The sequence below is a fragment of the Aedes aegypti genome, chromosome 2, assembly GCF_002204515.2.
Source record: "Aedes aegypti strain LVP_AGWG chromosome 2, AaegL5.0 Primary Assembly, whole genome shotgun sequence".
Lineage (NCBI taxonomy): Eukaryota > Metazoa > Arthropoda > Insecta > Diptera > Culicidae > Aedes > Aedes aegypti.
In genome coordinates, this window is record NC_035108.1 from 378,466,561 (window position 1) to 378,489,447 (window position 22,887).

General features: G+C 36.2%; 1 protein-coding gene across 10 annotated transcripts in view; it reads right to left on the reverse strand.

Moving 5' to 3' along the window:
- LOC5565300 (trafficking kinesin-binding protein milt) overlaps positions 1-22,887 on the reverse strand; it is a 312,518-nt gene that overhangs the window by 141,634 nt on the left and 147,997 nt on the right. For 2 of the 10 annotated variants that reach the window (XM_021846828.1, XM_021846825.1), the window contains exon 1: positions 2,726-3,481. The exons of the other annotated variants lie outside the window; for them this stretch is intronic. The gene's annotated coding sequence lies outside the window, so the exon portion shown is untranslated. Of the gene's footprint in view, positions 1-2,725; positions 3,482-22,887 lie in introns of those variants that run through there. 10 annotated transcript variants of the gene reach the window in all.

A 22,887-nucleotide genomic window follows, 5' to 3' on the forward strand; every position in this document is an offset into this window, starting at 1 on the left:
CCCTGAGCATAGAGTATCATCGTACTTGCCAAACGGGATACGAATGCGAAAAATGGCAAATTTGGCACAGAAAGCTCTCAGTTAATAACTGTGGAAGTGCTCATAAGAACACTAAGCTGAGAAGCAGGCTCTATCCCAGTGAGGACGTAAAATGCCAAGAAGAAGAAGAAGCTTCAAAAGTCACGTCTGCAATTCACCACAGATAAATCAATCATTTAAGTCCATCAAGAATCTTGACAAAAGTCCACCAAACAGAGTTTGGTTTGTTTTATTTCCAGAGTTTGAAAATGAACTTTTAGAAAGCAATTGCTAAATTCTAATAAAAATATTTTTTTTTTGAGAATGCAAATGTAATCACAGGAAAACAAAAATAAATCTTTGAAAAATTGTATGAGAAAATCAGCGCGAATTTAATCTGTAATTATAAAACCCAATTCCATCAAATTTTCCCAACTCCCAACGTTCAAAGCGATGTTCAGTCAACCCCATAACTAACTTACATAAACAGCTCCAAACTCCCACCGACCACCTCGACCGGCGATTATCAATCACATCTCGCGTGGGTCGTAACTCGCCCCATTAAAAGCCATTAGCGATCAATTTCCACCAATTAACAAATGTCCATTTCCAGCTCAACTAAACAGTCTCAAATTTTCTCCAAAAACTTCCTGCTGTTCGGGCAGCGAGTGGTGGTTGCCAAATGGCTCTATATTGTATCAATCTCTATAGGCTAGGAGTAAGTAGATTGACACCACCGTATATGATGCGACGAATGTATACGAAGACGGGCTGGTCTCCACCTCGCCAGTCGCTATTGTTATTTCAAGCATATCGACATAACTACCGAGCGCACCTCCGACGAAATTTTTCGATTTTGCACCTGTCATCGTCACCGTTGCAGCCAGTGGCCGTTTCGCTTGTTGTTGTTGCTATTGTTTTGCTTTGCTCGCTTCTGGCGTTAAACAATTATAGTGATGACGGATTTCGGTGCTTTTCTTGTGCATAAGTGTCGGATGAAAGGTCGTAACATTTTTGGAAATTCTGTATTTTAAAATGGAAGCCGTATTGAGGCGAAAAAGATGAATTCTCGCATAACCATATTTCTATCTAACATTGAGAGGCTCTCATCAATCAATAACTGGTCCACATCAACCTATTCTGTTGCGTTTTTGTATGAAACGCTAGTCAAGGACATTGTCTTTCGATCTATAGTAAAAAACTTATCAAAAGCTTTAGCATTCCACTGTTATAATCGAAAGAGAACGAGAGTGGAAAAAATTCTCATTATCACACAGGTCCTTTTGAAAAATTACGCGAGAATCCAGTTACTTTGGTGGGCAACCTGGTAAGGTCGGGTAATCAACTTTCCCATAACTAATATAACTAGCATAAATCTGACTCCAACCCAACTTGTTTTTATGGTTTCGACTACGGAAGTTATGTTAGAACTAAATAAGACACTGAAACCAGCTTTGGTCTTGGGTATTTTTTAGGTTATCTTTGGGACCCAGAATAGACAAACACTATCTATTCCAGTCATCATCAAATGAAAAAAAGTTCGAATTGCAGCCATTTCGACAATTCTTGTCGGATTGCCTTCGGTATACCTCGAATGGAATCCTCACACGGTAAACAATAAATTCTTCAAACCGGTTTGGTACCAAAACGGTCAAAAGACAGAACATCGAAAGGACAAAATGTCGAAGGGACAAAACGTCGAAAAAATTAAAAGGAAACAAACAAATCTTGTAAGTAACTCTTGTTCTTCTCCGGAAGAATAAATAGTTCCTTTCGAAGTTTTGGATCTCGATGTTTTGTCTTACAGCATTTTATCCCTAAAAAGTGGTCAAATACATTTCATAGTAGCATGGTTTACACACCAAGGTAGGTTGTTTTGAATGAAAACATATGTCATCTTTTCCATCGACTTGAATGATAGTAACAGAAAGCAGGCTTTGCTTTCTCTAGTGACCGAAATTATCTGGGCCACCTCAGTATGTCTAGAACATTGGTTCATTCATTAAATTGTTTATGTTTATATCAACTTCGGACCGAATAAGCTGTCAAATCCAGGCAGTGTTGCCAGGGTTTCTTTCTCGTGTGATCCAAATGAACATTCCTTACTAGCATCTTCTAGAAATTACAGCTTTTGAAAATTTCGTAGAAACAAACATTCCCATAGTTGGATTAGTTTTGAATTTTCCGCCAATCCCCCTAGAGTTGGGGGTAGCACCAGCGCAACAGCACATAATGTGTATCGATATAGCCTGCCAGTTTGAACTCCGCGAGGCTGTGGAATCTAGCCGAAACGGACACCATTCGGATCGATCGAACATCGAATAGGACGGAGCCAAGCGAAGCCTACTACATATAGCGGTTCGCGCACTGAGATAACCTTCAGAATGGTAGCCTACTGAGGTTTTCTTTATTCATTCGCTTATTGAAACTATCTCATCAGAAATATTTCAACAATTTTTCGCTCTCGTGCACCCCCTCGTTGGTTAGCAATGGTTAGCTATTGAAACTATTGAGTTGAGATATGACACAGTTATACAACAAATGTTTAGTCATCGTGGATGCGACCTTCTGCTTCCGGTTTTTGCGATGAGGCATTAACCCAGGAATTGGAATAAAGATTTGGATAGAATTGAAAAATAGTAAAGTAATATCAAAAAATAAGAAATAAAATTAAAAAAAAGTAGAAGAAATAAAACATATGAAATACCTTTTCAAAACAGAAACTATAAACAAATACACAAAGACACGCAGACACGTGAATGTTAAGTTTCAGGTCAGGTGCCAGGACGGTGATGCGTTGATCGTTCAAACTTGAACATAACTTTCGCCAGCCTATTATTATGCTGTCAGCAAAACAGTTTTCTTCGCAAATCCTTCTGCTCTGTTCGAATCACATCAATAAATTCCAGCAGAATTTTGCAGTGACTCACGAGATGTGCCACAGATTCTTGTTGCGCTATTCAACACTTCCTTTATGTACCTCCACAGACACGCATACACATACGAACGAGTTGTGAACTGAACTACTCTTCTGGACTTTGCTTCCACTCGCACACACTATCGTGACATTGAATTTACTCCGCCACTGCTCAATTATTAAACTTTATTTGCTTCTCGTGATGACTCTTCCTTCACTTTTTCTTTTCCGCAGGCCCCTCGTTCGACTCTTCACGTCGACATCACTAGTTTGGATCTCGAGGGCGCTCAATACGCCACCAAGGGACCCCTTAGTAGATCTTCGAACACTACAATTACTTCACTCGACTACTTCATTCGAAAGAACGAATTAGTTTAAAACTCTACATGTAATAAAAACACATTTTTTCAAATCAAATCGAACATATAAAAACCCGACCGACGTCGTTCGAACGCGTAATCACTCTCATGTTATTTGCAAAACTCGCCCGCTTCCAACATACAGCAGTCTATACGACTGTAGCAGTGGCAGACCCCTATGCGATAGACTACCAACAAACTATCCGCCACCACCACGACAAACGAAACAACCGCAGAGAACGGTTCGGGTAAAACGTCAAACGCAGCTGTCATGGTTGTGCGGCTGTCAAACCCATGGACCGTATGCCGAACAATAATTGTTATTAAGGGGAAAACCGCAGTCGACATGAGCGCCATGCTGCAGCTGCGCAGTCTCTTGCACCGAAAGCGATACGAAAATGTGTGGTCGACTCCATGAAAGCGCTCTGGTGGCGACTAGTGGAATTCACTTGAAGTTTTTGTATGGAGTCGACATGGTCGATGGAATCGCATCGGGAAAATTAGGCAACCAGTGTTGCAGCTAGCCGATATACGTGATTGAAACTTCTGTTCAACCCAACCGTTTGCAAACAAATGCTTGAGATTTGATCGACTCCGGCACTTGGGCCGAAAGAAGCAATCATAAGATAGAATAATAACAAGGGTAGGTACCGCTTAGAGGTAGCTGAAGTTGTACATTGAGTGGGTTACCATTAAACGACGTTGAGGGCGAGCAAAAAGATGCTTACTTACGAACTAACGTTGAATTGCGATGCACAATTCCTTTTTATTTGGGAACATGGTGTTTTCTGAAGGGTACTCACCTGAAAATAAATTAAGGAAAATAATATTAGTTTAATGGAAGGTATAGATCAATGGTTTAAAATAATAGAAAATAAGGATTTAACTGAGTGTAGCTCAAATTATGTTCTCGCTTCAGAATATACAGAAAGATATTTTCTGTAGAAGATGTATGTAGATATAAAGAAGAATATTTTTAAAGGAAAAAGTATAAAAAGTACTTGGTCATGTCATACATGCCCTGTACACCAGACCTTCAGATCAGCGATCGTATGCCACTTTTAAGGTCTGTATTTACCTGCTCATCGAATTTCAAGAAAGAAGCATTGCACAAAGTGTTAAATGTAATGGACGTACTGAGCCATTAGAAACTCTGATTTCCGTATTTTTTGGGCCATTCGAAGCTAAATATACAGAGTTTGATTTAAATCTGAATGTATATTCTGTACTTTCCCTAAGAAGAATGGGACCCACATTCTTGACCCGTCCCATTTGAACTTTTGACACACTATGGCCCAAAAACAGATTCCAAATAATTATGCAAAAAAAAAGCAGAGGACAAAAATAAATACATGGTTAGAACTTTTTTAAATCTCAATCGATTTCTATAATGTTTTGAGTAAAACTTGCTTACTTGAACAGAATTCATGACAATTATAAAATTAGTTTTGGATGGCTCTAAGAAACTGGACGACGGACGCACTTAATTGGGACGCTGGAGTCAGAAAATCAATTTTCGTTAGACCACCCTATGTTAGCATAGGAAAAAAGCTCTAAATCGGTAAATTTCAAAACTACAAAACAACTTTTTTTTTGGCAACATTGCTTGAAATTGAATGGACAACAACTTTGCTGAAGCATGTAAACTATAATGTCTACAAATAAGAAAGTGAGTTATACTATTTCTATGAAAATGTGGACCACCCTTATTTTCTAGAGCACCAAACAAAGGACCTAACTAATACAAACAACTTTGGACCGTTCCCATCTAATGTTTTGGAGCGCAGGGTGGCCAGTGAAAAGGTTATTTCAAATTACCGGTTATCTCCAGGTAATTCAAAAATATTCCCGGTTTAATGATATGCTAAGAAACATTATTGCAATTTTTTTTACCATTCCAAACGACTTTTAAGTACGAGATTTTTGGTCATAAACCAAAGTATTTCTATTAGGATTAGACGGAAATCAGTTATTTTGCTGCGCTTTCAAATTTTCTGGGCTTATATTGATTCTGCTAAATTCCAGTTTGATCAATGGAACGATATTTTACGACGGTCATTTTAAGTAATCGTGGAATTTGCTATGAAAAGGTGCAGTGTTAAAAAAGTTTGACCCTTGTTTATATGATGGGATCGAGTCAATCTTTGAATGAATTATAGTTAAAATGTTGAACGGTCACAGATTTGGTAGACATAAAAATGAATTTATCAATTGTTAAACATTTCATTCCATGGTCTTCAGCATAGAATTTTTTGTTATGTTTTATCCCCTCAAATCTAGAACATTTTCTCAGGGCAATTATTTCTGATAAAAATAACAGTCATAATTTGGAAATGAATTAGAATTTTATACTATTTTTACTAAGCCCAAACAAGAAGCGAATGGCAAATCTTCAATGAATATCATAGGTTGTAAACGTATTTGTATTTAATTTGATCTTAGTGCATTGCAAACTAGCTTAGTGACATTTATAACATCCAACCATTGTAGTTTTTTAATATAAAATGCTTCATGAAAATATATGGAAAACTTTTCGCAAGATGTTTCTTCATTAAAAGTTTTTGATTTACTGGCTAATTGTTTACTGGATTAGAGCAAGTGGTAACATTTGTATAAAGAATATGTTCTTGACTTTATTGACTAACTTGGGATTAGAATTCAGAAGCTTTTGTAAAAATCCACTAAAGTAGATCATGCTGGTTAAAACATTACTTGATATGCAAAATTTTCCCGGTGCTTATTGAAATTCCCGTATATTTCCCGGTTTCCTCCTGGTGATTCGAAATTCCCGGCTTTTTCCTGGTTTTCTCGGTGCGTTGGTCACCCTGGGAACGGAAACGGAAAGCGGAACCGGTTCGCCAGCATGAATCACACTATCTCGACTGAGCTGTAAACGAATGAAAGTAAACCAACACTGAGTCGACAAGGATGTTATAGTTCACGCTGGCGAACCGATCCTACTGCATCTTTCCGCGTAAAACTGCATTCTAGACCAGTGTGCAATGGGGAAGGAGGTTGATACAATTTTCCGTAATCAAAGGAAATCCCTTTCTAGAAAGCAAAGAGGACTTTGAAATACCAAAAAAGAGTAGGACCGTGGAAACTTGTGGACCATGAGTTGACCGCTATATTTGAGAGTGCACGATATAACCTCATGACTTTCTCATCGTAGTAAGTAAAAGGGGTAGCAATTCGAAAAAAAAAACTTATATGTCTTTAGGTCAAGTTTTTCTTTTCAAAAGCAATCTGAAAACTGTTATATAAATAGATGAGAAAGACAATCGTTCAATAACGCTCAAAAACATTTTTTTTTCAAATTATACAATAATCGGTGAAACCCCATTAGTTTACGGGACAAATTGAAATTTGTCAATAGAAAAACGGGACAGTCAGTTTTAGAAACGTTACGTATGGTCCAGCTGTTTCCGAAATATAGAGTATCTTCGTGCATGCCACACGATGTACGCATGAAACAATGGTCAATTGGCCAAGAAAGCTTTCATTTGATAAGTGCGGAAGTGCTTCAAAAGCAAACTCTGTCTCAGTTGGCATATAACGCATAGAATAAAAATGTAAAGTTACAGATTATGATCTAGAAATTTGAATGTAATACCGATCATTTGGACAGACTGTTATACAAAATGAAATTAAAATTAAACACAAAAGGATAAACAGATTTATTACATGATTGCTTAAGCAATATTAGGCAAGGCTCCAGAAAATTGACCATTCCAGATCCCTAAAATTTAAAATGATATCACGTTGAAGTACCACCATATCAATTCAACGTAAAACATCCGAGTTTATCGATATATAACTTTCATTTATACGTCAAGCAAATTCTTGCCCACTTGAGAATGCATTACCGTTCAAGTGTACTTCGCCATAGATTGCGCCAATTCTCATCATCAATATTTTCATAGAATGCTTTCTTGCATACCATTCTACTGCGCCATACTCCTAATCGAATTCATTATCTTTAGTGTGGTGCCTAGTCGCCATTGGCGTTGGAAATGCATTAAATCGCACGGCAGCTGTACAATTTTTTGTTTGCTACGGACATCTTATCGCTGCATTGTTCGATAACACCTGGTTTGTTTATTGGGTAAGACCACTAATTACCATTCGTTACACCTACTGTAATTTGCCAATTTTGACCACTGGGCTCATCATGCGGAGATGGAACGCACCACCTCTCGATGCGAAGTAATATATGCCAAGACATGTAAGTTTGTTCCGTTGTCTAAAAAAATACCACACCATCACTTATGCTTGCTCATTAGGGTGGGGCTTATTTATGAAAACCAATACCAAAAGTTAAACAGTAAACTGTAGTTTAGAAAGCATATTATTATAACGACAAGTTCAATAGTGTTTTCATTCTTCACACATGCAAACATATTTTAGTTTTTCAAAACAAATAAATCATAGCTAAAATCTCTTTAATGGTTTGGCAAAAGTTTGAAAATTTCAGAACTATATATCTTATTCACACTGTGTAAAAACAATTATCTTGAAAAGCACGTAAACAATTATGAACCGGTTGAGCATTCATGAACTAATGCTCAAACAAAGTCCATTTTTTTGTAAAATGAACAAAAATTTTGATAAAGCTGGTTTTGATTAATAGTTTTAGATAAATTTGATGGTATTGAGGTTGTTGAGTGTTGTTAGAGATTTGTGCTAGAAGATTCAAAACTGGTTGAAAAATAGCATATTTATGTAAACCTAATTGAGGGTCATATTTTACACTAGAATAACTAATAACTTCAATTTGTTTGCGCTACTTTTAAATCTTGATATTTGTGGCTATAATTTTCTCTTTTTATGATAAATCACATTCAAAAGAGCACACGAACTATTGATTTTGAAAACTTTTTAAAAATAATCCACATCCTATTGCTCACGTACACTCTCGCTCAATATTACCAAAAACATTCGAAAAATTGCAATATGAAAAATCAATCGTCCATCACTCATCAGGGAGGGTACATACGGCTCGGAACAACTGAGCAAAAAGTGAAAGATCCGGACGTCATTGACTCGTGCCAAAATTTGAGCTCAGTACCTTTGTTTCTAAGCTGTGCCGACCAATGGAATCTGGTAAAGCACGTACAGCGCGTATTGTTTTCGGTCTTCTTCGTGGAAATCAGGTGCAGTTCGATCACGTGAATGGATCGGAGAGATGCAATATGGGTACATTGATTTACACAGATTGATTAATGAGTTACGTAATCAAAGAGTGGGAAACGCAAGACGGATGGACGTGGAAATATGTGTTACAGAAAACTGTTACAGGCCGTTGCGAATTTTCTCGTTATTAAAATTGATTATGTCTGTAAATTTGAAACATATGGATTTTGTTGATGTGGTGAGCGTCGCGACCTGGGATACCAAAATAGGCGGTGAGTTCATCGATGATTCATTATATGCATGGGGAGATATGTTTGCAAATGAGTAGGGCCTCAAATAGTGGCGAAACAAACTCTTCATGGTCTACTGGCTGACGGTGATATCATTGTCCAAAATTTTTCTGTTGAAAATGCCACAACTGAAGTTTCATTATGTACTACAGTAGGACTCCGTTTTTGACAACAAAGTCGAAATTCCAGTTGCCAAAAACGGAACTCTTTCTTATTTCAAGAATATCATAAGGATGTCGTTGCATTATCCTTATGAAACCAAATGATGGCCAGACTGTGGAATGGTCAACTTCGAAGAAGATTTCCGTAGGGTATGGCTGTGCTATTGATCTGTAGACCCATCATGCTGATTGTGACAGATGTTCCACATAATTTTTATTGCAAACATGTTTTCAATGATTTTTACTATAACTCTATGTATACTATTTGTATGCATAGGCCATAGAAAAACAACAGTCGCATAAATGACCTTTATTCAAGAGCTGGTTAATTCCTGAAAACTGTGTAAGAATAGAGAAATACAACACATTTCACCAAAAACGCATATAACATACAAAATTTAGGTGTTACAAAACTAAATGATGTTTCTATTGAATCCTCTAACAGCCACATTTTTATTTTCGATCTAAATATCATTTTTGGGTAATGATTTATTTTCATTTGCAAATTTATGGAGAGAAAATTTCTAACGAAAATGCTGTTTTTTCATAAATTTTTTGGCTCTCAACTTTTACAAACGACTATCGTTAAGGCAAACTTAGGTAAGAAGAATCTTTTTCAATCGATTACTTATTCTTAAAGGGGGCGTTTGAGCAAGATAACTCCGGGGTGAGGGCGGGAAGCGAGTAGTACGGTATAAAGAAGCTCTCAATTATTTGAATTTACACAGAACAACAAGTATGAATTTGATAAGATTAACGACACTTAAATATAAATTTGCATCCGAAGATGCTGAATCTATATGAGATTGAGTAATCGATCAGAAAAAAAATATACTAAAACCCAAATTTGCACGGGTTTTGGTAAAAATGGATTAGGCAGCGTCCATTTATTACGTAACGCTAAAATTGGAAATTTTTTACCCCCTCCTCCTCTGTAACGCTTTTTGTATGAAAAATTTCAAATGATTGTATGAGCCGTAACGCTTGAGCCTACTACCCTCTCCTCCTAGAGCGTTACGTAATTTGTGGATGCCGTTTTACCTAATTGAGTTGCGAAACAAAAATGTTGATTTGTGGACAAGTGCAGCTATTGAACATGTAGAAAAATATTTTTATTTTTAAAATCTTGTACGTATTATTAACTCTCTGATATAGTAGATGAATGTTTGACTTTGTTTTCAACTAGAAACCAAATTTTGGAAATTGGGTTTTTGCCAACTATTTGAAAATCTGGACCAATATGCGACATCAGCTTTTTTTTAATTAAGGGAGACGGATCCTGCTCCTGCTGATTTTAGACTTTTCAAAAGCAGTTTTTCGTCCAAAATCAAGAAAATTCAGGTGAAAATGTGTTCACTGTATTCTATTCGCTAATCGAAACACAATACACACATTTTAATCGAATACATTTCTAAAAGTTCATCTTATCAGTTTTGCTCAAATCGCGTTATATCTGAGCGACTTTGTTGTACGAAATTTGTGCTAGGTCATAAAGTACGTACAATAAAAATTTGAAAAAATATATTTATCATTGCCGATACGATAAATGATTAGACCATCACTTATTTTATTGGATATTATTAACTTAAGTATATGAACATTTTAAAAGAAACGAAAAATCCGATTTCAGCTGTGGTCGATTTTAAAATGGGTCAAAACCAAGTCCTTGTAAATCCGTTAAAAGATGTCAAATTTTGTTTTTCTGTATTTGACATAAGTAAATTTGAAATGATTTTTTTTTAAATTGCAAATACCTGAAAAGCTATGATTTCGTGAAGTTATCTTATGTGGAGAGAAAAACAAGCGATTTTTTAGAATTTTCCCATTTTGTAAATTTATTTCTAGCAAAGCCAAATAAAATTTTAAACAAAAATTCTTGTGGAACATCTTAGATACAATAGTCCAATCCATTTGCCTGCGTAGTAGTGCAATGTTGACAAATTTTTTTTTGTTTGCTGTGAGAACTGTCACAACACTGCTTTTGTTGGCTGTGAGAAAGCAAACATAAACAAAATGGCTGCCGAGCATTCACTTACTTGTTGGACTGACGTTGACCGAAAACTCAAATGACGTCAAACAAATATCGATATGTTTTCATTCTGAGAAAATCGACTTGTGTAAGATTGGTCGTCCGTTGGTGTTCGTGGTAGTTTACTTGTAGACCTCTATGTATTTGAACTCATCATTAAGTTTCAAGAAAATATAAAAGTAGGGCCTGTGCTGGCTAGATAAGAATTGATTTTCTAAAATCATAAAAATCAATGTAAAAATTATATAATAAAACAAAGTTTTCACAGGCAGCATTTAAAATACCCAAAGGAAAATAGCAAAATACGTATAACCTATTTATCTGTATGAAAAAAAATTGTGATTCTTCTTATCAAAGTCGTTCCCATACTTTCTGGGACACTCTATATTGCAAATAGTACATTATTAATTACCCAGATTAATTACTCCTTTCTTTCAAATATAAATTATTCTTTTTTTCTATCAGAATAAATTTGGGCACTGAAGCTCTTGATATATTTATCACAAATTTCCAATATTGGTTGTTCTTTCGAAATATGATGTATTAACATGCACATATTTGGAGCATCAAAATAAACTGAAATATCAACGACAAATCGCTTATTCTTCAATCGAATGCACTTTAAATTTACACGATCATGTAACATTCAAGCATCTTTAGCTGAAAATTAAACGTGATGCTGTAACAATAGATGAATTTGATTTAGTTTTACTATACTCTTCTGTTTACGCTACATTGAAATTTAAATATTTTTTTCTGTGTACAAAGCAAAGCCGTGCTAAAGGTGTCTGGGTTCGATTCCCGGTCGGTCCAGGATATTTTCGTAATGGAAATTTCTTTGACTTCCCTGGACATAGAGTATCATCGTACCTGCCACACGATATACAAATGCGAAAATGGAAACTTAAGCAAAGAAAGCTCTCAGTTAATAACTGTGGAAGTGGCCATAAGAACACTAAGCTGAGTAGCCGGCTTTGTCCCAGTGGGGACGTTAATGCCAAGAAGAAGAAGAAGAAACTGTATTTGAATCTGCCCATTTTAAATAACATATTACATAGCGTGACAAGCCTTATAAAATTTTTAGAGGACTCATACAAAAAGCGTGTCAAGGGGGGGGGGTGTTATGTGTTCAAAATAGTCGACATTTAGCGTGACATAATTTGTGTACCATCCCAAACAGCTCGCTAGAAATAATGAGGACATTGTTAAATTAATTGGCTCTTTATTATGGGGAAATTCAGCCCGAGGCTGGTTCATCCCCGCTAGGAGGACATTGTTTAGAATTTCAAGATTCCGCTGCGATATTACCGTCAAACGGGGTAACTTGCAACAGGGGTGAAACTTGCAACACTTCGACATGTAATCGAATTAACGTTTCGTTCAGCATTGAGTTTAATTTTTAAAATTTATTCCGCCATTTATTGACCTCAGGTATACAACAGAAGATTTTGGAAAGGGTTTGGGTATTGATTGTTTTTTGCTTGGTTTGCTGGAGGTGAAAATCATATTAAACATTGAATTGCATGAAATTTATGCTGAAAATCGTTCCTCGTACCACAAAACCGGTTTAAATTTGTAATTCGAGGCATTTGCTAACAGTTACAGTACTTAGTAGTGTACTAATTGACAATATAAAAGTTTTGATAATTTGATGCTTAAACACTATAAAAATTCAAAAACCTTTTCGACTACCCTTATGGGGTAACTTGCAACAGCTATTTTGATCTCAATTGTTTGATATTTTTTGCCGTTTATCATCGAAAATACATAAAACGGCAAAATTGAACATAAATTTGTTCAGTAACTTTAAAATTTTTGTACCGCAATTAATTAAATACACGTTTGGTACTAAATATTGAAAAATTTACATGAATCGCATTATTATTAGATTTAGATTTATTTTATTCATGAAAATAATGAAAAAAAAATTAAAAATCTGTGCAAAAACTAACTTGCAGATCTGCCATTGGGGACTTTCTGCATGAAGTATGCTAAAAGTTGTTTTAGAACACCAATAGAGACCATTTTAAAATATACATATCAATATGTGATACGTCGCTTTGATTTGAATTTGTATAAACAATAAGTTATGTTAAGCATATCCTAAATTACAATTGTATTTGTAGAAAAGTTGCATCAAATCGTTTTAATGGTCTTCCAATTATTGTCAAGACTTATAATATGCTAGAATATCCCCGTGTGGACACCCTATGCAATACTAATGAAGTTTTCAATCAAATTGGTTTAATACTCATAATTCAATCAATAATAATTAGTTTTGTAAGAGTACAGTAGCCGTTTCTAAATATCGTCATACTTTTATTGCAGAAAATTATTATATGATCATAATAACACGATAAAGGTTAAGTTTTCAATAGTGTACTTCAGGTAGCACTGTGTGTTGCATGTTACCCCACATCAGGGGTAGCATGAAAAATGTATATTTTTCGTCTCTCCTGATCCCAGAAAACCAAATACTGATAAAATTTATACCACGTGGTATTCTTCACGTGGCGATTAGGATACTAGATGGTTTTTGTCTCATCGGAATCCTCAAATTTTTCATCCATATAGCTTTGAAGTTGAAAATTGTTGCAAGTTACCCCGTTTGACGGTACTTAAAAATCACAAGTTTCCTATGCAAATTCAAAAGTCTATTAGGGTGGCTGATCCAGTGGTAGTGTGTGTCGCAATAATAGTGGTAGTGCGGTTTAAGGCGTATTATAGGCAATTTACATTTTTATGTGTATTTTTCTAACATGGCCTTTGTTAAAATACCGTTTTGTCTCAAATTCCGAACAGACGCATATTCCGTACACTCGGTTTTTGTATGGCGACTAGGTTGAAATAATTTCGTTGAAATATGTCATGAACAGGGTGGCCAGTGAAAAGTCAATATCAAGTTCCCGGTTTTCTCCCGGTATTTCAAAAATATTCCCGGTTTAATTTTAGGCTATTTCCAACGACTTCAAGATGTAATTTTATTGCAATAAAAAAAGTATTAAGTGGAGGGACTGTTGGAAAAGCAATTAAAATGAGCTTCACGAAATGCAAGCTTGCTTAGAGAAATTTAATAGCTGGCATCCAAATATTGTATTTTGTAACATGAAATTCTTCAAAAAATGTTGTGAAAAAATCATTCATTACAAGATTTTTCAACATTAAAAAGTTTTAATTTAAGTGTTATCGTCGTTTAGACTTTTTCTAAAATATTAATCAAATCAGTCCAATTGACCACATTTGTATAACGATTATGTTTCTATATTGACTTTATCGACAAACTTGAGATTCGAAAGTTTAAGCTATAGTAAAAAATCTCTAAATAATGTTATAGGGATTGTGTTGGTCGGAATAATATCTCGTTTGCATAATTTTCCCGGTGTTAATTGTAATTCCCGTATATTTCCCGGTTTTCTCCCGGTGATTTTAAATTCCCGGCTTTTTCCCGGTTTTCCTGATTTCCCGGTGCGCTGGTCACCCTGCATGAAATAACCAGAAAATGGCAGTTAATTGCAATTGAATTTTAAAGTGTTCAAATATATTTTATACCACGGAGTAGTGAGGATTCTTTTCTTTGAGACCACTAGAACTAGCTCAGGTATATCAGTTTGCGAAATTATTCATTTGTATACGATTTATTCATGCTGTTTGGAATTTGAATCAAGGTGTTCGGAATATGAGAAAGAATGAGCACAGTGTTCGGCATTTGAATCAAAATGTTGTTCCATACTTTTATGTAAAAACAATACTTAACAAGTTTGAATATATATTTTTATCGATACACCTAACAGCCAACGATTAGGCTTTGCGGAGAAATTAAAATTTTCACAAATATCAGCTAAATTATGCCTCTCAAATGCATTTGAAGTCACTGTTGACCTTAAGTGTTCGGAATATGAATCAAAACGGTAATATGAATTTGTATAAAAAAAATCTTGGATATCATAGGAAATAGTAGAAAACAATTAAAAACCTTAACTTTTTTGCTCCTTTGCACCAGTAATAGTGGGGTGTTCCTATAATAGTGGGTTTCAATGGGAAATCAATGTGAACCACTATTATAGGAACACAAGTTAGCAAATACCACTACTATTAGTGAAACATGTTCCAGTTATGGAGGAAATGATTTTTTAGAAGATTCAATGATTTTATCATTCTAAGATCATTTTTTACGTGAAATAGAATAGAATAGCTTTCGAATGTCGTATTCAGATATGAAAAACGACCTTCCGTTTTTTTTGGCGTTTTTTCTATTCCTCTACCCCTTACTATCGCCTCTATCACTGGTACAGCCTTAGGACATCTCAGACTACCGCTAGAAATCTCAAAATTCCAGTGGAAACCTATTCAGAATTCACAAAATTTGATCAGAAATACTTTCAATTGGTCTAAAAATCCACAGTGCCCGCTAAAACAATCTTAACACGTCTTAGAAATCTTATGCGTTTACTACTAATCTTCAGATTTCGCGCACCATCTCCAATATCTAGTTATGTATTCCTAGAATCCTGCTAGAAAGTAAACTTTTCGAGCAATATGAACCTTTATGGATAGGAATAAGAATGTTTCGCGAGAATTTTGTAAGTGTAGAATGTAGTAGATCTAATACATCAAAAGGACCTGAACTCCAGGTCGATTTGGATGCCTTTCAATATTCAATACCTCGTCAAAATTTGTGGACACGTCTGTTAAGGCTTTATGAGTGCTGTAAACCACTAAACGAAGACATCACTCGCTCAAAATAGTTTTTGAACCTGTGTAGATTATGGTCAATACTTTAGAATGTTCTGCAGGCCTTAGCATTATTCTAGGTTAATTATACATTTCTAAATCCCCTTGTGCATCGTAACTTATTACAAATAACTGGTCTGTACACTTTTTGAACCCTCTTAGAAATAATGAAAATCACTTCGGACGTAATTCACATTATGACTGAATGACACATGATGTAAGTGATGAAATGACGTAAAAATGGGTTCTGAAAGATGTATTGAAAGAAAAATGTAATTTTACATGATGAAGGACATAAAAACGAAGCCGCTATGATTGACATTTTCCGAATCAGACACCATCGTATTAAAAATGTGACACAAATTCACGTCATTTGGCTCGCTTCTTTAATGTGCATCCAAAAGACGTAAAATCGCATGATTTTTTCGGAGTGTGTATGAAAACATTTTGTTACTTGATTTTTGTTTGATTTTTACCATCCCTGACACAGAGATGTTCTATAATAACTTGGTCAACAATACTTCGGATGTTTAGTTTTTTATGACACATGAAACTACAACTAATAGTCATGTAATCCTCAAAATTTAATTGAAAAATATTGAGTTATGCTCAAATACAAGCAATTTGAATTTTGTTTATCAGCCCCGTGGCCTACAGGATAATTTGTTTATTAGGTGTGTCAGTATGAAAGATGAGTAAACATTTTTTAAGTATTTCACCATCTTAGCTCATATAGAAAAAAATAAGTTCTAAACTTCAGCTTTGTGAAGAAAAAAAGAGTGAAAATTCAAAGAGTATGGTTCTGCAAAAATCGACGATATAGTCAATTAAGTGGGGATTCACAATGATTTCTTCTCCCAGTGTACTTTTTGAATTTCTTGAAACTTTTTCGAAGACTGCATTATTGGAAACATCTTCTTCTTTCTGGCATTACGTCCCCACTAGGACAAAGCCTGCTTCTCAGCTTAGTGTTCTTATGAGCATTTCCACAGTTATTAACTGAGAGCGTACTGTGCCAATGACCATTTTTGCATGCGTATATCGTGTGGCAGGTACGAAGATCGAGAAAATTCCCAACCCGAAAAGATCTTCGACCGGTGGGATTTTTTTTTATCTTTATTAACGAGATTTTTAGCCCTGGGCTAGTTCATCTCGGGACCAACGGCTTTACTTCCCTTCCTAAGGAAGTCGTCACTTAACTTTTATGTCATTAGTGACTATCTCGGGGATGGGATTCGATCCCAGGTCCTCGGCGTGAGAGGTATGTGTTCTAACCACTACACCAGGTCCGTCCCCAAACCGGTGGGATTCAAACCCACGACCCTCAGCTTAGTCTTGCAGAATAGCTGCGCGTTTACCGCTACGGCTATCTGGGTCCCTGGAAACATAAGAATGTCATTGCCATTGATACATGTTTACAATTCGGAAAAACGTATTGTACACGCGTTTTTCGTTTCTAGCTGGAAATGCCCTATGGCTGATTTCGATCAGAACAGCACAAGTCTGTAAAAAATCCTAATTCGTCACCGTCTTGTTTTGTTTCTAGATGGTTGCCTGTTCGATTAATAATGCTTTTATACTAAGCACGTGGATAAATAATCGATACAGTTTCCACGCTCTCTTTCATTTAGCGTGTTTTCCCTGCTCTATCAACGGAGCCTTGCTGCTAAAGAAAGCTTATAGTCGCCTCGAAATGGTGATATTTTGACTGGGTCTAGCACTACAGTTGAACTGTGGCAAGGAAAGCAATGAGGTGAAAGGACACAATTTCCATAACTGGTTCTTTCTTGCGAGGAATATGTACCATTGGCAGGTACTTTGCGCTAGTCATAAATACCCACACTACGCAACATGGTCTGACCTTGAACTGGTAGGCAATTGAATCCAAGGAATGTATTTGGTGATGATTGGTCAAAGCTCTAGTACACGACACAGAAGACGGCCAGTTACAGTTAAGGTCGAAATACTCGTATCTGTTAAAGGAATCATACTTTAGTGGAATTATATGGTATAGTATAAATTAGGTTTTCTTTTATTTAATCCATTTCATGTTTCATTACTCCGAGCCATTCATAAATTCAAGTAAATGTAGATAAATCGTACAGGGCTGGTAGCAGTCAGAGGACAAAATAATAGTGACTTAAGTGACCAAAATGATCAAAATAGTGACCAAATAGTGACCAAAAAGTAACTTCAAAAAATAAGAGGTATTAGTCATAAGATAGACCAGAAACGAAAATACGTTCTATATCGATATTTACGAATGCACATATTGGGTAAATTTAAAATGTAGAGAACAGCAGTAATTATTGGAAATGTTTCTTAACAATTATCTGCCCAGGATAAGATTTTATTGCTCGAAAAGATGGTGCATTTCAGATTTAACTTCTTTCTAAAAAAAGGATGAATTTCAGAACATTGTGAAAAAAAAATTCTGGACGGATCAAAAATTTAACACAAGCAGAAAATAGAAACTAAGGTGAAATTTGTGACAGCATTTATGTGAAATTAAACCCTTTCTACTAGATAGATAAACACTGATTACACTAATATCTACATTTCAACTGAACGTTCCAATAAATGAATTTCTGGAAATAATCATATCGTAAAACTCGTGAGGTTACGGGTTTTATCTGTTCTACGACCCTGAAAATAACATATTTTGCATACCGTGCACCCCCGCTAAGTTGAGCGGTACCTCATGCAAACCATTAATCAGATTAAAAGCGGTCAAATCAACTTTAATTCGTTAATTCGGTACTTAGATTATAAACAAACAGTAAACGATTTAAACTGCATATGTGTTGCTGAAATTCATGAACAGGTGTATTTGACTTTAGGGAATTGCCACTGACTTATAACGAATCATTATTGTCTAACAATATTCAAACATTCATTATAGAAACGTTTGTAAGGTTTTGAACTTTTCATGTACACTACGAACAGGCTGGAATAGCCTAGAACTCGACAATTTTAATGTGCAATATAAAAACGTGTTTTTGTTCAAAAATAGTTGACCAAAGCCAAGTAAAAACGATAGCAAGGGGTAATAAATGGAAAAAATGTATATTTTATCGATTGAAATTTCTAAAACGATTTCTAGGTAAATTATTACTCATATTTGAAGTTCTGGACGAGTTTTTGACAAACTTTTTGTTTTTTTTGGTTATTTTCCAAACCGTCTATGGCTAATCTTCCAGAGGAGTTTGATGAGGATCTTTCAGAAAGCAGATTGAAGATTCCTTATATAGTTGCAGATTACAACAGAAGGTTCACTAGTAATTTATTCAGTAGGTCTGTCGAGTATTTGTTCTGGTTTTCGCTTAAGTTTATTAAAATGTTTTGGTCGGAAATTCAGTTTAAATTTTGTTTCTTCTGGAGGAAATCTCCAGAGGAATTCCTGGACGAAATCCCCGGAAAAAATCGTGGTGCAAATCCCCAAAGAAATTGCTGGAGGAAATCCACGGATAAATTCTCTGAATAAATTCCTAAAGCAATTTGTAGAAGAATTCCTGGACGAAATCCCCGGAAGTTTTGCTATTTGAAGGCCTCTGAGAAACTTCTGGAGAAAATTCCCGAAGGATTTCTTAGAAACAAATTCTTAAAGTCAATCCCTGATTAAAACTCTCGGAAGAATTCCTGGAGCAAATCTCTGGAGGAGTTCGCAGAGGAATCCTTAAAATCCCCTGAGCAATCCCTGGATGAAATTCCTTGAGGATTTCCTGGAGAAAATCTCCGGAAGAATTCCTGAAGGAAGGACCGGGGATATTCCTGGTACATATCCCCAGAGAAACTCCTGGAAGATATCTCCGGATAAATTCTCTGAAAAATCCACGAAGCAATTTTTAGAGGAAATGCCTGGAGCATTTTCATTATGAAATCCCCAGAGAAATTCCTGGGACAAACCCCCGCAGGAATTTCTGCAGAATCCCCCGAGGAATTCCCAAAGGATTTTCTGGCGGAAATCCTTAAAGGATTTTCTGAAGGAAATCTCCAGAAAAGTTTTGGACAAAATCTACGAAAAAAATTTTGAAGGAAATACTCGAAGGGATTCGTGGAGGAAAACCCCGGATGAATTCCTGAAAGAAGTCCCCGTAGGAAATCCAAGGGGGAACTGCTGGTAGGAATCCATGGAGTAGGTGGAAATTTTGTTAGACCCATCGGAACAAGGAAGACTTCGTTGGAGGACTTCTTTGAGGAATTTTTAAATGTATTCTCGTAGAAATTATTGGTGGAATTCATGAACGAATTTCTAAAGGATTCCCCTGAGAAATAGCCTGATGTTCGCTTTCCTTCTTAAAACACTCAACTTTTGCACCTTCCTAGACTACAAAGCTATTTCAGAGACAAAAATCCGAACTGGTAAACAAACATATGTCAAACCATATTTGGAACAGCTCAAATCTTGGTCCAAATCTAACCAAAAATGGACCAGACAGTTAGCCTGTTCCATAAAATATACCAGAAAACTGATATAAATAAAATTAGAACTTCATTTGCAACTCCGGTGCAAGCTACTTTTTTACTTTGGTCCAAAAATTTGGACCGAACCTGTGATTTTGTCCACCGGTGAAGTTGTCCTAAGTGTGGTGAAGTTTGCCAGAATCTTCTACATAATTTTCTCGGAAACATGGTTACATTTTCATGAAAAAGTCTACGAAATATTTACCTGAATTCTTCCAGCTAGCCAGGAGTCTCTATTTTTCTTGACACTTTCATTTCCCAATCACACTATATTTGTCTTTATATATTACTAATATTTATTTCTTGTTGATGGAGTTTGAAAAGCTCAACCAGCCTTAAATGTAATTTTCATCAGATCACGAAAATAGTGACTTTAGTGACCATTTGTCTGAAAAAAGTGACTTTAGTGACTTTTTGTTGGAAATAGTGACTTTTAAGTGACCAGGTTGAAAAAAGTGACCAAGTCACTAAAAAGTGACTTGCTACCAGCCCTGATCGTAGAAAAACGTTGAAGAATCATCAAGCATGAGGAATAACTCAGAATTAAAAAAAAAGTTTGAATAATTAGCCTCCCTCGGTTCTGATATGAAGTTGGAAGAACAGTCACCAGGCCAGATATGGGAAAAGTTTTCAAACTTATTGGGAACTTACCGTGTTCCATTCTTGATAAAGAATTAGAGTAATGCTTTTCAATGAAGCGATCAAACAGATGAACTCAGCAATGCGACGCAATAAACTCAATTCTTCAGAGTATAATAACTGTATAAACTTGTTGCACATCGAATTACAAATGACTTCATGCCGTTGAAGGGTCCCATATAGAGGAAAAAACACCTTCCAATCTAGCTTTTAGACGTGGCAGCCTGTAACAAGTAACCAAACGGTAAATAAATACCATCGAATATTGATAGAAATGACACCCGACGGCATTAAAAAGCATAATCCATCTATGGTAGGTGGATATTCTCCAATGCATACATGGGATCCGAAGAAATAAACCTAACAGCGATCAAACAACATGTCTATTGACGGAAGTCATTGACATTCGAGGTGGATGATAAGTGGTCACCGAAGAAATGCCTCCCTTTCCTCCCTTTTACCCAATCGTGTATGTCCAGATGACTTGTGTTGTCGATGGCCGGTTACGTGGCACAGTGTATTTTTCGATAAATTACCGGTTCTGGGTAAACGTTTGGGAAGGATTGGTTGGTGTGCTCCCCACACAGCCTCGACAGGTATCTGGTTGGCGGCTGAGGGCTTTCTGTCCACTCCCATGACTACTTAATCGGCCGACAAGCACACGGCGCACAGTGGCCCGAGGCTGGCCAAAAATAACAAACATGAAGTTTGCAAATCCTCTCATTGATATTTTGTAGGCTAAAATTTACCTTATAATTTTCAAATTTTGCGAATGCTGATCCTTCAAAATCTCAGTTTCTGTTCTAAATCTCAATCAAATACAGATCAACTGCAACTGAAATCCAAACGTAAAAAGTGTAATGATTTAAAACATAATTGAATCCATTATCTCAGACGTTATTCTTTCTTAAATATTGTATAAAATGATTTATGATCGCTTCCTAGACCAAATAAAACTACTGTGCGGTCGGTGGTGGCCTTCAGGGTGATCACGACTGCATCGCGACTGGAGCACGACACTCACTCTTCAAATGGTGGCATTAAGCTGTTTCAAATGCCACTAACTAAGCCAACACGTGTGTGCACCTTCTGAGGAACAAAATTGTTTGGAAGTTTGTCATTTAGTAACCGACAATGAGAAAAATGAAAAATCCATCACCGGAAGAAGTGAAATTTCAGCCTACAAATGGGCAGTTGTTTAGGCGTTAAAGACTTTGCGCGCGTAATGAATGCCCCAGGCGCTTGGCTCATAATAGATGGAAATTAAAAGGTGTTGATTAGTTTCATTTCACATGGGAATGCCTTCATTTTTAATGTCCGCCAAGTGGAAATGAGACGCAACAAATCAAACGAATCGATTACTTAAGCCCGATCATTACATTAACCCATCACCGGGGAAATTCGGACAAAAAGTGACGGAAAATGAGTGATTGCCAAGCAAAGTCGTTTTCCGAAAAAAGCTAACAAGTACGTCGGCTAATGATCCCAGCCCGATGAACGAATCCGAAAGCTTTTTCTCTCCACGCTAGGCTACGTCACACTTGTTCGGGCTTATGATATCATTGACCGGCACCTGCCAATGTCTGACTGGGACTGCACTGACCATAAACATTTTAGGAATGGAAAACTCTCGATAACTGACATAATTGGCGTCTGCTACTTCTGCCTTTGCCACCCGAAGACGCTTATTGGCCCCTCTGGTTGGGACCTCTGAAGGGGGGTTGTTTGTACGTTTCGCGGTCATGCTACCGTAAAGGAAAATGAACTCAAATGATCGTTTGTTGCACTTTTATCCTCAGTTTTTTTTTTGGCTGAACATCGGTGATGCATGTTGGTTAAACTGATTAAAAAAATATATATATATATTCGAAACATTTGTTGATTTTGTTTTTCGTCACTTAAACTCCCACACAATTTATATGGAATGAAGAAATTCTAGAAAAAGCTTCAAAGTTGACTTTCCTAAAACTAGTTTTTGTCTACTACACTCCTCAGCTTCTAACTCTAACTTAATTGTCGTCAAAAGAGACCAATCTGTAGGGAAGTTACATTAACAGGGTGACCACCAAAATTTCATTTTAAAATTCCCGCTTTTCCCGAGTTTCTCCCGGTTTTCAATTATGGTACTAGGGAGACGAACCCGAGA